The sequence below is a fragment of the Dendrobates tinctorius genome, unplaced genomic scaffold, assembly GCF_039654945.1.
Source record: "Dendrobates tinctorius isolate UK_male_01 unplaced genomic scaffold, ASM3965494v1 ptg000192l, whole genome shotgun sequence".
In the NCBI taxonomy this organism is placed as follows: Eukaryota; Metazoa; Chordata; class Amphibia; order Anura; family Dendrobatidae; genus Dendrobates; species Dendrobates tinctorius.
In genome coordinates, this window is record NW_027361859.1 from 478843 (window position 1) to 497426 (window position 18584).

Here is an 18584-nt window from a genome sequence, read left to right on the forward strand (position 1 = left end):
ATATACAGTGGGGAAAAAAAGTATTTAGTCAGTCAGCAATAGTGCAAGTTCCACCACTTAAAAAGATGAGAGGCGTCTGTAATTTACATCATAGGTAGACCTCAACTATGGGAGACAAACTGAGAAAAAAAAAATCCAGAAAATCACATTGTCTGTTTTTTTTTCATTTTATTTGCATATTATGGTGGAAAATAAGTATTTGGTCAGAAACAAAATTTCATCTCAATACTTTGTGATATATCCTTTGTTGGCAATGACAGAGGTCAAACGTTTTCTGTAAGTCTTCACAAGGTTGCCACACACTGTTGTTGGTATGTTGGCCCATTCCTCCATGCAGATCTCCTCTAGAGCAGTGATGTTTTTGGCTTTTCGCCTGGCAACACGGACTTTCAACTCCCTCCAAAGGTTTTCTATAGGGTTGAGATCTGGAGACTGGCTAGGCCACTCCAGAACCTTGAAATGCTTCTTACGAAGCCACTCCTTCGTTGCCCTGGCGGTGTGCTTTGGATCATTGTCATGTTGAAAGACCCAGCCACGTTTCATCTTCAATGCCCTTGCTGATGGAAGGAGGTTTGCACTCAAGATCTCACGATACATGGCCCCATTCATTCTTTCATGTACCCGGATCAGTCGTCCTGGCCCCTTTGCAGAGAAACAGCCCCAAAGCATGATGTTTCCACCACCATGCTTTACAGTAGGTATGGTGTTTGATGGATGCAACTCAGTATTCTTTTTCCTCCAAACACGACAAGTTGTGTTTCTACCAAACATTTCCAGTTTGGTTTCATCAGACCATAGGACATTCTCCCAAAACTCCTCTGGATCATCCAAATGCTCTCTAGCAAACTTCAGACGGGCCCGGACATGTACAGGCTTAAGCAGTGGGACACGTCTGGCACTGCAGGATCTGAGTCCATGGTGGCGTAGTGTGTTACTTATGGTAGGCCTTGTTACATTGGTCCCAGCTCTCTGCAGTTCATTCACTAGGTCCCCCCACGTGGTTCTGGGATTTTTGCTCACCGTTCTTGTGATCATTCTGACCCCACGGAGTGGGATTTTGCGTGGAGCACCAGATCGAGGGAGATTATCAGTGGTCTTGTATGTCTTCCATTTTCTAATTATTGCTCCCACAGTTGATTTCTTCACTCCAAGCTGGTTGGCTATTGCAGATTCAGTCTTCCCAGCCTGGTGCAGGGCTACAATTTTGTTTCTGGTGTCCTTTGACAGCTCTTTGGTCTTCACCATAGTGGAGTTTGGAGTCAGCCTGTTTGAGGGTGTGCACAGGTGTCTTTTTATACTGATAACAAGTTTAAACAGGTGCCATTACTACAGGTAATGAGTGGAGGAAAGAGGAGACTCTTAAAGAAGAAGTTACAGGTCTGTGAGAACCAGAAATCTTGATTGCTTGTTTCTGACCAAATACTTATTTTCCACCATAATATGCAAATAAAATGAAAAAAAAAACAGACAATGTGATTTTCTGGATTTTTTTTTCTCAGTTTGTCTCCCATAGTTGAGGTCTACCTATGATGTAAATTACAGACGCCTCTCATCTTTTTAAGTGGTGGAACTTGCACTATTGCTGACTGACTAAATACTTTTTTTCCCCACTGTATGTGTCTCTGCCTGCGGGTGACTGTGTGTGCGGGTTTGTGTGTAGGCAGGCATCGTCCGATGGGACTACTAGTCCCATCCGGCTTTGTTTGCTACAGTGACAGCATTAGCCGATGATGGCACAGTAGTTGAATACAAAAAAACATACACACATACAGTACATACTCACCATACAGCTAATCCCCAATGCCCTCGATCCCCTGCAAAGAAAAAAAACCACCAACAGTATACTCCCTGTTCTGACGTAATCCATTTAATACCGAGTGTCCCACGACAATCTCCCATTGAGAGCTGTCACATCGGGAGATGTTACCGCTCTCCAGGGGCCGCAATTTTTTCCCCCTTTTTTTAATTAAACAGATATTGCGTTTAAGACCGGGGGCACACTTGCAAGAAACTCGCACGAGTGTCGCACCTCAATTCCTGGCACTGCCGCCTGCACTCGGGACCGGAGTGTGCGGCTGCATGTTTTTCTATGCGCTCCGGTCTGAGTGCTGGCGGCAGTGCCGGATATTGAGGTCCGAGACTTGTGCGAGATTCTCGCAGGTGTGACCCTGGCTAACGCAGATTTTTTTCTATCTATAGATAGATATGTCTATAGATAGATAAAGTAGATATGTCTATAGATAGATAGATATGTCGATAGATACAGACAAAAAAAGAGCACAGCAGCACCAGGTTTTCTGTATATTTAGGGTATGTGCACACGTTGTGGATTTCAGTGTGGATTTTTCCGCATCCACAGGTAAAATGACCGGCGTTTTACCTGCGGATTTTCTGCAGTTTTTGTGGGGATTTCGCCTGCGTTTTTACACCTGTGGATTCCTAAAATGGAATAGGTGTAAAAAGCTGCGGATTCCGCACAAAGAATTGACATACTGGGGAAAAAAACGCTGCCTTTCTGCGTGGAATTTTCCACAGCATGTGCACAGTGGATTTTGTTTTCCATAGGTTTACATGGTACTGCCAAATCCGCAACGTGTGTACATACCCTAAGCAATTGATTCTGGCTGCCTCCAGCCTGATTTTGCACTCCTCCCATTGACCTGCAGGTGGCGTAATCAGCTTTACCTGTCCATAAATTGTAGGCTAAGCCTGGGATTGACATGAGTGTCCATAACAGTAGGCTGATAGAGCCAGAGAGGCATATACAGTAGAGCAGGACCCATCAGAACCTTCATTTTCATCTATTACTGTAAGTTAAAAAAAATGTGAAAAAAATATTTTTGAGTAGTAAAATATAAATTAAATGTTTTAATGTTTTTCTGTGTTTTCACATGGCCTAGATTCATGCATAGTGCTGCTGTGCCCTTCTTTTGTCTATATAATACAGTTTGGCAGCTTGCACGTGTTCACATTAGGAGGTTCTGGTCAGATTTGTTTGTATATAGATATACTGTATATCGATAGATAGATTTATCTATTAGTGTTGAGCGAACGTGCTCGCAACTACTCGTTACTTGGCTGAGTATCACGGTACTCGTTGTTCTCAGCGAGCACCGAGCATTTCCGGTATTACTCGGTGGGAACTCGGGTCTCCACCCAGCTTTTTGGCTGACTTCAGAGGCCCAATCATGCTGCAGGGATTGCCTGCCAGGCCATGAAATGCCGCAGCCATCTTTGTTGTGGTCGTGCAGTGATTGGCTGGCCGCACAGCATCAACTGGGGCATAAGAGACAGGGCGCCGCCATGCTCGGCGCATTCTGCTCCGGATAGAGATCGTGTAGAGAGAGCTGCTGCCGAGATAGGGTCAGATTTGGGGATTTATTAGTCAGTGTGGGGTCTACCATCATAAACTACTCAAATCCAGATAAACAAACAGCCCTTCTAAGGACTAATTCCAGAGTATATACGTTCCAGTGTTAGGTAGGCAGGGTAGTGTACGTCGCTCTATAAACATCTGTGCAAGGCCTGCAGGCTCTGTATATGTGTATATAGATCATTACAATCATCAAGAGGGCCCATCCCTTCCTGTGTTCTGGTGCTGCTGCTGCTATTTGTAGGATATATTGGCCGTATATACCTAGGCCCAGGTGTAATTGGCTTTGAAATGTTTTTTGGCCAGGGCTAATAGAGCTTTTTTTATTGCAAAGCAATCCAGAGCCCTTTTTTCCCCGAAATGCTTATTGACAGTGCACAATACAGCCAGATCCTTTTCCTAGCACAGCATGAAAATCCAGCAATTTTAAAGGGGTCCCAAACATCCCTTTAGAGTCCGCAGAGAAATATTTAATTTTTATGTGGTACGGTTGAGTAGATTTTTTTTTTTTGAGTGTCTTACACAATTTCTTGACACTATTTTCCTGACCCCCCCCTACCAAAAAAAAAATACATACAGGCCACATATTTTACAGTGTGGTATATCTGTGACACACCTCATCCATCCGTCTGCAAAAAATTTTGGTATTTTTAGCCCAAAATTCAATTTTATTTTTGCTGTATCTATCACTCTATCACTGTACTTAAATACAGCACTATTTAGCCAAAAAAAGGCCACACATTTGCCGTAGTGGTATCTCCATGCCAGGTAATATCTGTGCGTGCTCAAAGTTTGGCCAGTTTAGGCCAGTTTTCCTTTTTTTTTGTCCTGGATGTCACAGTACTTATATACAGCACTAGTTAGCCAAAAAATAAAAATACAGGCCACACATTTTTCATTGTGCTATCTCCCTAAGAGGCCTCATTTATCATTGCCAAAAATTTGGCCATTTTAGGCCTACACATTGTATTTTTTTGCAGTCTGTTAACGTACTTATTAAATCTGATAAGGCAAAACACATTTTTACCTAAAGTCCAGATAGGTAGAAGTGTGGTTTTCCAGCACACGTATCACATACAAGTTGCTTCCCAAATCACTTTTTTGCAGTGATCGTGTATAATATTCTAGTCCATTTACAATGAGCAAGGCGCGTGGCAAGAATGGGGAAGTGGACGTGATGGTGCAGGCTGAGGCCGTGGGCAAGCTGAAATTGGCCCACCAAAAACACCCACATCTTCTTGCTGGACCTTAGTGTTTGAAGTCCTAGGGGACAGCGGCAAGACAGCACTGTTGAAGCCTGAGCAGTGTGAAAAGGTTGTTGGTTCCAGTTACTCATCCACCAGCACCCTGTCTTCAACACGGTCAAGTCACAGTAGCAGTGAATCTGGACCACATATTCCTTACCCTGATCCTCCTTCCTCCCAACATGCTGAGTTCCCTGAGCCAACTGATCACACACTCGGACACTCCGAAGCGCTGTTCAGTTTTCCATTTGGAGACTTGTGCCTCTCGCCCGGTCCACTTGAAGCGGGGCAAGATGATATTCCATGTAGCGATGCACAAATCTTTGAGCAGCCACATTCACAAGAGGAGGACAATGATGAGATCCAATTGTCGGAAAGTCAGGAGGAGGACCAGGGTGGGAAAGTGGAAGTTGAGGTGGTGAATGATCTAGTAACAGACCCAACCTGGCAGGAGGACATGCAGAGCGAGGACAGCAGCACACAGGGGGATGTAGGCATCACACCACTTCAGGCAGGAAGAAGCAGTGTGGTGGCTGCAGACAGAAGGTGTAGAACCATTCTCCGTAACACCAACCTGTCGGAAGTTGCCAGTACGATTGTTAGGTCTTCCCGAGTCTGGATATTTTTTAAAAACTCTGCAGATAACCCCAAACAGGCCGTTTGCAACACCTGTCATGCCTGCATCAGTAGGGGTAGCAAAACTACCAGCCTTACCACAACCAGCATGATCAGGCACATGGCAGCAAAGCACCCGACTTACTGGGCCCCAGCCCATGCTGCAGGAACAGTGTCTGCGGGTGACACCACAGCTTCTTCCAGTGTTGTGCGTGCAAGCCAATCCCCTGTCCATGGTGCATGCAAAGATGCCTCCTGCCCTGCACCTGGCATTGCCCACAGTCAAATAGCACCATCATCAAGAAAATCCATGTCCTTGTCCCAGCGCAGCCTTCAGTTGTCCATACCTCAGTCATTGGAACGTAAGCATAAATACGCAGCCAACACCCTACAGGCCACAGTACTCAATTCTCATATTTCTCGTCTGCTTGCGGTCGAAATGTTGCCTTTTAGGCTCGTGGAGACAGAAGCTTTCCGCCACTATTTCTTCCGCTGTGCTGTCCTGGCATTACACAAGCACGTGTTCCTCAACATTACCCATGCCCTCAACAATGCATTTACTGGGAAGGTACACCTAACCACGGACACATGGACAAGTGCTTGTGGCCAGGGACAGTACATCTCGATGGGTTAACATAGTGGAAGCTGGGCCCCAGTCAGAGTTTAGGATGCAACTCGTTCTTCTGATGCCAAGGATTGTGGGCCCTACCTCAATCAGGGTTGCCCCCACTGTGTACATCTCCCGCACCACCTCCTCCTCCTCTTCAGCCTCCATGTACAAAATGAGCACATCACTCACAAGCTGGAGGCAGTGCAGCACTGCCAAGCAAAGCGGCAACAGGCTGTGCTGAAGCTAATTTTCTTAGGTGACAAACCGCACAATGCTAAAGAGTTGTCGACAGCTCTGAAAGAGCAGGCAGATGTGTGGCTGACACCACTGAATCTCTAGCCAGGCATGGTTGTGTGTTATGATTGAGTCACCGTAGGAGGCAAAAACAGAAATGCTAGCTAAGTCCAGAAAACCAGAGAAGTTGGCAACTATCAGATTGCAGACCCCTGAACCTATCAACACAACTAGCAGTAGCCGTGGGGGGTTCCTACGATGACCTAGACCCCTCGATCACAGCCGGAGAGATACATAGGCCTAAAGAAGGAAAGGGGAAATCTAACTGCCACAGAGCAGACCCCAAAGCAATAGGCAGCCCCCCACATATAATGACGGTGAAGCAAGATGAAAACACTTACACAGACAGAAAGACAGGCTGAGCAAAGACGGGGCCCAAAAACTACCTAGATAGGAACGGATAGGAAGGCTGCTGTCTGCAATCTGCCAAAACCCTATCAGAGACAAAAGCCAACAAGCTGATATAAAAATGGCCCTGAAGCAACTAAGCTTCAAAAACTAAATCAGCACTCAGGTACTTTCAGAAGACAGAGCTCACGGAACACTGCACACTCCAGCAGGGAGTGGCAGAATCCAAAAAGCAAGAAAAACAAAAACAAATCTTAAATGCAAAAAGGCAAAACAGAAAACCTAGCTTTAGGAGAGCAGGAATCAGACTGGTGTCCAAGAGTCCACAGAGAAATCACCCGCAGGGCAGAAAGGGCGTAGGCTGCCTTAAATCCAGTCAGTGACTCCACTCAGCCAATCGTCTTCATTAGTCCCAGGTGCCTGATAATCAGGCTCACTACCTTCCTTCACTAGAATAGGGAGTTCACCAGGCCTCCGTGACGGAGGGGAAAATGAACTCACAACAGTTGTGTCTGACAATGGCAGAAACCTGGTGGCAGCTCTGATGCGAGGCGAACTGGCACACATATCATGACTGGCCCATGTGCTGAACCTCGTTGTTCAATGTTTTTTAAAAAGCTATCCGGAGCTGCCGTATCTGCTGGTTAAAGTACGACGCCCGTGTGCACATTTTAGAAAGTCAGCTACAGCTTCAGCCGCCATGCCGTGCTTCAGCAGCGATTGCAGATTCCAGCTCACCGACTGGTGTGTGATGTCCCCATGCGTTGGAACTCTACACTGCATATGTTAGAAAGGATTTGTGAGCAGAAGCGGTCAGTTGTTGAATACCAACATCAACAAGGCTGTCGTTTTTCAGGTTTGCCTCAACACATAAGACCTCAGGAGTGGACATGGAAGTCAGACATATGAAGCATCCTCCAAAACTTTGAGGAGTCCACCAAGATGGTGAGCGGCGATGAGGCCATAATTAGCATCACTATCCCACTCATCTGCATTCTGAAAAGCTCTCTGCTCGCAATGAAAGAGGATGTATTGCAGGCGGAACATGAGGATATGGATCAAGGAACCATACAGGGTGATTTCACACAGCCCAACCTCATGTCATCCAAACGTGGAGGAGGACACCTTGGTCAGTTTACCTGTTGGTGAGGACACGGAAGGCTTGCCTGTTACAGTCTGGCACGAATGGCTGACTGTTATGAGTCACCGTAGGAGGCAAAAGCAGAAATACAAGCTAAGTCCAGAAAACCAGAGAAGTTGGCAACTATCAGATTGCAGACCCCTGAACCTATCAACACAACTAGCAGTAGCCGTGGGGGGTTCCTACGATGCCCTAGACCCCTCGATCACAGCCGGAGAAATACATAGGCCTAAAGAAAGAAAGGGGAAATCTAAACTGCCCCAGAGCAGACCCCAAAGCAATAGGCAGCCCCCAACATATAATGACGGTGAAGCAAGATGAAAATACTAACACAGACAGAAAGATAGACTGAGCAAAGACGGGGCCCCAAAACTACCTAGACAGGAAAGGACAGGAAGGCTGCTGTCTGCAATCTGCCAAAACCCTATCAAAGACATAAGCCAACCAGCTGATATGAAAAAGGCCCTGAAGCAGCTAGGCTTCAAAAACTGAATCAGCACTCAGGTATTTTCAGAAGACAGAGCTAAATGAATTCAGCACACCCCAGTAGGGAATGGCAGAAATCCAGAAAAACAAAGTCAAAGCACAAAAGCAAAAGGCCGAGCAGCAAACTTAGCTTTGGAGGAGCAGGAATTCAGACTGGTCTCCAAGTATCCCAAAGAGAAATCACCCGCAGGGCAGAAGGGCGTCGGCAGCATTATATCCAGTCCGTAACTCCACTCAGCCAGTCACAATCATCAGCCTCAGGTGTTTGACAATCAGGCTCACTACCTTTCTTTACCAGAAGAGGGAGTTCCTCGGGCCTCAGTAATGAAGGGGAAAATGAACTCACAACAGTACCTCCCCCTTGAGGAGGGGTCACCGAACCCTCAACTATGCCACCAGGGCGATCAGGGTGAGCCCGATGAAAGGCACGCACCAATCGTTTGGCATGAATATCAAAGGCGGAGACCCAGGAATTATCCTCCTGACCATAACCCTTCCACTTAACCAAATACTGGAGTCTCCGTCTAGCCAGACGGGAATCCAGTACTTTCTCTACCTCATACTCCATGTTACCTTCAACCAATACAGGGTCTGGAGGTGCCAACCCCGGAACAACAGGTTCAACAAACCTCTTCAACAAAGATTTATGGAACACATTATGGATTTTAAATGTGACAGGAAGAGCCAAACGAAAAGAGACCGGATTAATAATCTCCACAATCTTGTAAGGTCCAATAAATCTAGGCTTAAACTTAGGAGAAGCCACCTTCATAGCAATATTTTTTGATGATAACCACACCATATCACCAACCTTAAACTGGGGACCAATGGTCCTATGTCGGTTGGAAAACCGCTGGGCCTTCTCCTGGGAGAGAGATAACTTATCCACCACTTGGTCCCAGATCTGGTGCATTCTCTCCACCACAGTGTCAACACCTGGGCAGGCAGAGGGCTACACCTGCCCTGAAGAAAATCGAGGATGAAACCCAAAGTTACAAAAAAAAGGTGACATCAAAGTGGCAGAACTAGCTCTATTATTCAAAGCAAATTCGGCCAAGGGCAAAAATTAAACCCAATCATCCTGATCAGCAGAAATAAAACATCTCAAATATGACTCCAAGGTCTGGTTTGTTCTCTCTGTCTGCCCATTGGTCTGAGGGTGAAAAGCAGAGGAGAAGGACAACTGAATTCCCAGCTTGGAACAGAAAGTTCTCCAAAATCTAGACACAAACTGCACTCCTCTGTCAGATACAATGTTCTCAGGAATCCCGTGCAAACGAACCACCTGTTGTAAAAACAGGGGCACCAACTCAGAGGAAGACGGCAACTTAGGGAGTGGTACAAGATGAACCATCTTGGAGAACCTATCACAAATCACCCAAATAACAGTCATCCTCTGAGAGACAGGCATATCAGAGATGAAATCCAATGAAGTATGGGTCCATGGCCTCTTGGGGACAGGCAAAGGCATCAACAACCCACTAGAGCGAGAACACGATTTAGACCGGGAGCACGTCCCACAGGACTGCACAAAATTCCTGACATCACGAGACAAGGAGGGCCACCAAAAAACCGACTCACCAGATCTCTAGTACCAAAAATACCTGGATGACCAGCCAAAGCAGAGCAATGAACTTCAGACATCACTCTCTTCTTCCACTGGTCAGGAACATACAACTTTCCACTGGGACAACGCTCAGGTTTATCCTCCTGGAACTCTTCCAGAGCACGTCTCAAATCGGGCGACATGGCAGAAAGAACTACCCCTTCGACTAAGATGGTAGCAGGCTTGGTCACCACAGGAGAATCAGCAAGGAAGCTCCTAGAGAGGGCGTCTGCCTTGACATTCTTTGTTCCAGGAAGAAAAGAAACCACAAAATCAAAACGTGTAAAAAAACAAGGCCCACCTAGCCTGTCTAGGGTTCAAGCGCTTAGCCGACTCTAGGTAAATTAAATTCTTGTGGTCAGTGAGGACCACAACTTGATGCTTAGCTCCCTCCAACCAATGTCTCCACTCCTCAAATGCCCATTTCATGGCCAACAGTTCCCTATTCCCCACATCATAGTTACGTTCAGATGGAGAGAACTATCGGGAAAAGAAAGCACAGGGATTCATTTTAGATGTTACAGGATCCTTTTGGGACAAAACAGCTCCTGCACCAATCTCAGAAGCATCCACCTCTACCTGGAATGGAAGTGAGACATCAGGTTGGCGCAAAACCGGGGCGGAGGTGAATCTTCGCTTCAACTCCTGAAAGGAAGAAACAGCCTCTGGAGACCAATTTAACACATCAGCACCCTTTTTAGTCAAATCAGTCAATGGCTTGGCAATACTAGAAAATTTTGCTATAAATTTCCGATAAAAATTAGCAAAACCCAAAAACTTCTGGAGGGCCTTCAAAGAAGTGGGCTGAACCCAATCGTGAATGGCCTGTACCTTGGCCGGATCCATTTCAGTAGTTGACGGGGACAAAATAAATCCCAAAAAAGAAATCCTCTGTACTCCAAAAAGGCATTTAGATCCCTTGACATACAGGGAATTCTCTCTCAAGATCCGGAACACAGTCCGAATATGTTCCACATGAGAATCCCAATCCTTGGAGAAGATCAAAATATCATCCAGATAGATAATCAAAAATTTATCGACAAAATCTCGGAAAATATCGTTCATGAAGCACTGGAAGACAGAAGGGGCATTAGTGAGCCCAAAAGGCATCACCAGGTACTCAAAATGTCCCTCCGGAGTATTAAATGCCGTCTTCCATTCATCCCCATGCTTAATGCGAATAAGATTATACGCCCCCTGAGGTCAAGCTTGGTAAACCAGCAAGTACCTTTAACTCTGGAGAATAGATCAGAAATCAGGGGTAATGGATACTGATATTTAACAGTAATTTTGTTGAGGGCACGATAATCAATACAAGGTCTTAATGATCCATCCATTTTGGCTACAAAAAAGAAACCGGCACCCAAGGGTGACGAGGATGGTCAAATATGACCCTTCTCCAATGCCTCCTTAATATAGGATCGCATTGCCTCGTGCTCGGGTACAGATAAATTGAAGAGCCGACCCTTGGGAAATTTACACCCCGGGCTCAGTTCAATTGCACAGTCATAACTCCTATGAGGAGGCAGAGACGCAGACTCATTCTCACTAAATACATCATAAAAGTCCGCCAAATAATCAGGAACATCATGCGACTGAGGAGAGGTGGAAAACACCGGAGCCTCACTAAAGGCACACCGACAACCCCAACTCACCACAGACACAGATTTCCAATCCAAAACTGGATTATGAATCTGTAACCAGGGAAACCCCAGAACAACAGTATCATGCAGATTATGCAACACCAGAAATCTGCAATTTTCTTGATGGTCTGGGGCGACCCGCATTACCACCTGGGTCCAAAACTGGGGTTTATTTTTAGCCAAAGGAGTAGCATCAATTCCCCTCAAAGGGATAGGCGTCTGCAGAGGTGTCATCGGAAATCCACAATGTTTAGCAAAATCCAAGTCCATTAGGTTTAGAGCTGCTCCCGAATCCACAAACGCCTTGGCGGAAAATGTGGACAGGGAGCAGATCAGAGTAATAGCCAGAAGAAACTTAGGTTGAACACCCCCAACAGAAAACGTGTGTGCAAAGCGTTTCTCTTGTTTGGGACAGACAGAAATAATATGCGAGGCATCTCCACAGAAAAAACACAACTTATTACGCCTTCTGAACTCCTGACGCTGCTCTCCGGAAAAAACTTTATCACATTGCATAGGTTCAGACATTTGTTCAACAGGTGGCAACACCTCTCGTGCAGCTCTGCGTTCGCGCAAACGCCGATCAACCTGAATGGCTAATGATATAGAATCGTCAAGACCAGAGGGAACAGGAAATCCCACCATAGTATCTTTTACGGCTTCTGACAACCCCTTCCGAAAGAGAGCAGCCAAGGCATTATCATTCCAGGTAGTAAGTACTGCCCACTTTCGGAATTTTTGACAGTACAATTCTGCAGAATCACGACCCTGGCTCAATGCCAGCAGGGTCTTTTCAGCCTGATCAATGGCATTAGGTTTGTCATACAACAACCCCAAAGCTTGAAAGAATGCATTCACATTAGTCAGAATAGGATCATCTGGTTTCAAAGAAAACGCCCAATCCTGGGGATCGCCACGCAGCAAAGAGATGACAATTTTAACCTGCTGCGCGGAGCTCCCTGACGAGTTAGGCTTCAAGGCAAAAAATAATTTAGAATTATTTTTGAAATTCAAAAATTTAGACCGATCCCCAAAAAATACATCAGGTGTAGGAATCTTTGGTTCAGCAGCATGTGAATGAGCAAGGTAGGCGGAAATTCCCCGCACTTCAGCAGCGAGCTGCTCCACACGATCAGACAATTGCTTTATTTCCATTGAGAGAAAAAAAAAAATTCCCCATACAGCCTCAGAGATATAGAGGAAAAAATATACACACTTTTTTTTTTTTTTACAATTCTTTCCTGCTATTGAGTACCCTAGAATCTGCGGTATGGCGGGTGATTCTGTTATGAATGAGTCACCGTTGGAGGCAAAAGCAGAAACACAAGCTAAGTCCAGAAAACCAGAGAAGTTGGCAACTATCAGATTGCAGACCCCTGAACCTATCAACACAACTAGCAGTAGCCGTGGGGGGTTCCTACGATGCCCTAGACCCCTCGATCACAGCCGGAGAAATACATAGGCCTAAAGAAAGAAAGGGGAAATCTAAACTGCCCCAGAGCAGACCCCAAAGCAATAGGCAGCCCCCAACATATAATGACGGTGAAGCAAGATGAAAATACTAACACAGACAGAAAGATAGACTGAGCAAAGACGGGGCCCCAAAACTACCTAGACAGGAAAGGACAGGAAGGCTGCTGTCTGCAATCTGCCAAAACCCTATCAAAGACATAAGCCAACCAGCTGATATGAAAAAGGCCCTGAAGCAGCTAGGCTTCAAAAACTGAATCAGCACTCAGGTATTTTCAGAAGACAGAGCTAAATGAATTCAGCACACCCCAGCAGGGAATGGCAGAAATCCAGAAAAACAAAGTCAAAGCACAAAAGCAAAAGGTCGAGCAGCAAACTTAGCTTTGGAGGAGCAGGAATTCAGACTGGTCTCCAAGGATCCCAAAGAGAAATCACCCGCAGGGCAGAAGGGCGTCGGCAGCATTATATCCAGTCCGTAACTCCACTCAGCCAGTCACAATCATCAGCCTCAGGTGTTTGACAATCAGGCTCACTACCTTTCTTTACCAGAAGAGGGAGTTCCTCGGGCCTCAGTAATGAAGGGGAAAATGAACCCACAACAGCTGACTTTATGTTGTGCTGCCTTTCCCGTGACCCTCATAATGTCAAAATAATGGGTACCAGTCATTACTGGCTAGTGACAGTTGTAGACCCACGCTACAAGGATAACTTTCAATCTCTTGTTTCAGAGGCAGACAGGTGTACCAAAATGGTGCAGTACCATAGGGTCATTGTTGCAGAATTATTAAAAAAAATTCCCTTGTCAAAATGCTGGCGGCAGAGATGACAGTTCATTGGCCAACCAAGCAGGACAGGCGAAGCAGACACAAATTCACTCCAGCAGAGGCAGGGGAGCACTGGCAAAGTTCTCGGACAGTTTTCTAAGACCCTCCCATCGCCCATGCACTGTGGCGTGGGGTAATCTCACAAGGAATGCAATGTTTTCTAAGATGCTGAGGGAGTACCTTGCTGACCATACCAACATCCTCCGTGATTCCTCTGCACCTTTTAATTATTGAGTATCCAAGCTGAACACGTGGCATGTGCTGGCTCTCTACGCCTTGGAGGTTCTGGCCTACCCTACCGCTAGTGTTTTGGCTGAGAGGGTTTTTAGTGCTGCTGGTGGCATTACCACAGATAAGCGCATTTGCCTTTCTATGGAAAATGCAGACAGGCTGGCTCTTATAAAAATGAACAAGGGATGGATTGGGCCTGACTTTTCTCGACACCACCAAATGATGACAGCGAAGCATAAACTCCAATGTAGTGTTTTTTTCGGAGGTGTATTCCCATGCACCTCTTCACAACCAAACATGGGTATACGCTTCCTGATTTTGTCTGTTTGTCGTCGTCCTCCTCCTCCTTATCCTCACCGTCCACCACCACTTGAACACCTGGGTGAACGTATTCAGACATGCTCCGGCCACTCTATGTTTTGGCAAGGGTGTTATGATGCCCATCACCAAAATACAAAAAACATGTACATCCCCAAGGGGTGCGTCGTAATTCTTGGCAGCCCATCCACTCACTGCATAGGCTATATCAGTTTAGTAGACCCACTGTTTAATAATGGCCCTTTAAGGGCTCATACTCACTGGTGCGAAAATCGGATGAGTGTAATCTGATTAAAAATCGTATTGCACTCTGACCAATTTTTTTTTTTCTCAGCTGAAATCGGATTGAGAAAAAAAATCGCAGCATGCTGCGATTTGCTGCGATTTTCAGGTGAAAATCGCCAATGCAAGTCAATGGGTGCGATAAAAAATCTGACAGCACTCACACCATGCGAGTGCTGTCCGATTGATACGCACCGGTGTCCTTTGAAAAAGCAGACAATTCATATGCGGCTACTGTACAATCACACTGACATGTTAGAATAGATATATACACATAGAATACACAGATACAGTTGTGGCCAAAAGTATTGACACCCCTGCAATTCTGTCAGATAATACTCAGTTTCTTCCTGAAAATGATTGCAAACACAAATTCTTTGGTATTATTATCTTCATTTAATTTGTCTTAAATGAAAAAACACAAAAAGAATTGTCCTAAAGCCAAATTGGATATAATTCCACACCAAACATAAAAAAGAAGGTGGACAAAAGTATTGGCACTGTTCGAAAAATCATGTGATGCTTCTCTAATTTGTGTAATTAACAGCACCTGTAACTTACCTGTGGCACCTAACAGGTGTTGGTAATAACTAAATCACACTTGCAGCCAGTTGACATGGATTAAAGTTGACTCAACCTCTGTCCTGTTTTCCTTGTGTGTACCACATTGAGCATGGAGAAAAGAAAGAAGACCAAAGAACTGTCTGAGGACTTGAGAAACCAAATTGTGAGGAAGCATGAGCAATCTCAAGGCTACAAGTCCATCTCCAAAGACCTGAATGTTCCTGTGTCTACCGTGCGCAGTGTCATCAAGAAGTTTAAAGCCCATGGCACTGTGGCTAACCTCCCTAGATGTGGACAGAAAAGAAAAATTGACAAGAGATTTCAACTCAAGATTGTGCGGATGTTGGATAAAGAACCTCGACTAACATCCAAACAAGTTCAAGCTGCCCTACAGTCCGAGGGTACAACAGTGTCAACCCGTACTATCCATCGGCGTCTGAATGAAAAGGGACTGTATGGTAGGAGACCAAGGAAGACCCCACTTCTTACCCCGAGACATAAAAAAGCCAGGCTGAAGTTTGCCAAAACTTACCTGAAAAGCCTAAAACGTTTTGGAACAATGTTCTCTGGTCAGATGAGACAAAAGTAGAGCTTTTTGGGCAAAGGCATCAACATAGAGTTTACAGGAGAAAAAAAGAGGCATTCAAAGAAAAGAACACGGTCCCTACAGTCAAACATGGTGGAGGTTCCCTGATGTTTTGGGGTTGCTTTGCTGCCTCTGGCACTGGACTGCTTGACCATGTGCATGGCATTATGAAGTCTGAAGACTACCAACAAATTTTGCAGCATAATGTAGGGCCCAGTGTGAGAAAGCTGGGTCTCCCTCAGAGGTCATGGGTCTTCTAGCAGGACAATGACCCAAAACACTCTTCAAAAAGCACTAGAAAATGGTTTGAGAGAAAGCACTGGAGACTTCTAAGGTGGCCAGCAATGAGTCCAGACATGAATACCTGTGGAAAGATCTAAAAATGGCAGTTTGGAGAAGGCACCCTTCAAATATCAGGGACCTGGAGCAGTTTGCCAAAGAAGAATGGTCTAAAATTCCAGCAGAGCATTGTAAGAAACTCATTGATGGTTACCGGAAGCGGTTGATCGCAGTTATTTTGGCTAAAGGTTGTGCAACTAAGTATTAGGCTGAGGGTGCCAATACTTTTGTTTGGCCCATTTTTGGAGTTTTGTGTGAAATGATCAATGTTTTGCTTTTTGCTTCATTCTCTTGTGTTTTTTCATTTAAGACAAATTAAATGAAGATAATAATACCAAAGAATTTGTGATTGCAATCATTTTCAGAAAGAAACTGAGTATTATCTGACAGAATTGCAGGGGTGTCAATACTTTTGGCCACAACTGTATATATGTGTGTGTCACTGACGTGTGTGTATATATATGTATTCTATGTGTATATATCTATTCTGTCTATTCTTTTTTGAGCTGTCAGTGTGATTTTACTGTCTAGCTGCATATGAATTGCCGGCTTATCTATCGATCTATCTAATACATATATATGTTTGTTTGCGTCACTGACATGTATGTATGTATTTTTGTTAGATAGATAGATAAGCTGGTAATTCATATGCGGCTAGACATTAAAATCACACTGACATGTTCTAATACAAAAGATATACTACATGTATACACATAGAATAGGTGAATATATATATATATTAGAGCGATACATAGCAGAATAGGTGATAATTCATTTGTCGGATTTAGTAAAATAACACTGAGCTCACAAAACACTAGATATATACTCAGAGTACATTCATATGCATTCATATGTCAGTGACACACACATATATATATAAAATATATACATTATATATAATATATGTAATGTATACTGTATAATTATATATATATATATATATATATTAGAAACATATAATATATATATTTATATATGTAATAAAGAATATATATAATATATATCTATATATCTATCTACCACATTACCACACATAATCCCACCCCCACCACATTACCACACATAATCCCGCTCCCCACCACATTGCTACACATAATCCCGCCCCCCACCACATTACCACACATAATCCCACCCCCACCACATTACCACACGAGGATGCATACCCCCACATTAACACACGAGGCTCCGTCCCCCCACATTACCACACAAGGCTCCATCCCCCCACATTACCACACAAGGCTCCGTCCCCACACATTACCACATGAGGCTCCATCCCCACACATTACGACACGAGGCTCCGTCCCCACACATTACCACACGAGGCTCCGTCCCCACACATTACCACACGAGGCTGCGTCCCCACACATCACCACACAAGGCTCTGTCCCCACACATCACCACACGAGGCTCCGTCCCCACACATTACCACATGAGGCTCCGTCCCCACACATTACCACATGAGGCTCCGTCCCCACACATTACCAAATGAGGCTCCGTCCCCACACATTACCACATGAGGCTCCGCCCCCCCACATTACCACACGCAGCACTTCCTTTCAATGTAATTCAACCACTTCAGCCAAGGTAAACGTACATTTAATTGCATCCGCATTCTCCCAAACAAAATGAGCCAAGAAGAGACGCCAGGTCCATCTCACAGGCCGCAGGAAAATCCGGACAATGATGCAGTCGCTACTCCACAACAACATCGACAAAATCGTAGGATTGGTTATCAACAACGAACACCTGAGCAGACTGATAAGGACAGAGAGAGATATCACAAGGTTTATATCAACCGAGTGACAGAAAATAGGGAAGCTGATATATATAACCAGCGTCATCGAAGAAGGAATTTGACACCTGCGGAAGTTGAAAACAACAATGCCCGTCGACGTAAACTGCCACCACCTTCGAGGTTTTCAGCAAGAAATCCAGAGAATATACCCAGTGAACACCACGTGGGAAAGCAAGACGTTACGTGTAGTGATTGCGGTGCATCTCACTTTTGGAAAGAAAAATTACACAGTGCAAAGTTTGCGTCATGCTGCAGAAGTGGTACCATACACTTACGTGAAGTAAATGCATATCCTCAGCAGTTTCAAGCATGGTTAACTGAAGATACGTACGAGGCAAAAAAATTTTGAAAGAACATCAGAAAGTACAACAGTGCTTTTGCCTTTGCATCCTTTGGATTTCAGTCAATGAAATTTTCCAGTGGCCCACCCGTTTTAGTCATTCATGGACAAGTGTACCACTGTACATCAACTTCTCTAAGGTAAAAGACCTGAATACAATTAAATATACGTTTTTAATTCATTCCTACTCTTTTTTTAATAATTAAAAATATATATTTGTGCTTTCTTTAGATCTGATATTCCTTCATATTCACAACTCTACATATTGGACCCTGAGTATATAAACATTCAACGATTAAATAACGAGCAAAATGAAGGATGCAAGAGGGACATAATGAATAATATTGACTGTTTACTCAGAGATATCAACCCATTTGCTCAGGCTTTCAAGATGATGAAGGATTTGATTGATCAGGGTGGCTACGACCAGCATAAAATCAAAATGTGGATAACCAAGGATAGACAACACGACCCT

At 44.7% G+C, this 18584-nt stretch overlaps 1 pseudogene; it reads right to left on the reverse strand.

Annotated features, from left to right (window-relative positions):
• The window catches only part of LOC141055924 (fibroblast growth factor receptor substrate 2-like), a 52829-nt pseudogene extending 34749 nt beyond the window's left edge, over nt 1–18080 (reverse strand).
• Nucleotides 18081–18584: the final 504 nt, after the last annotated feature.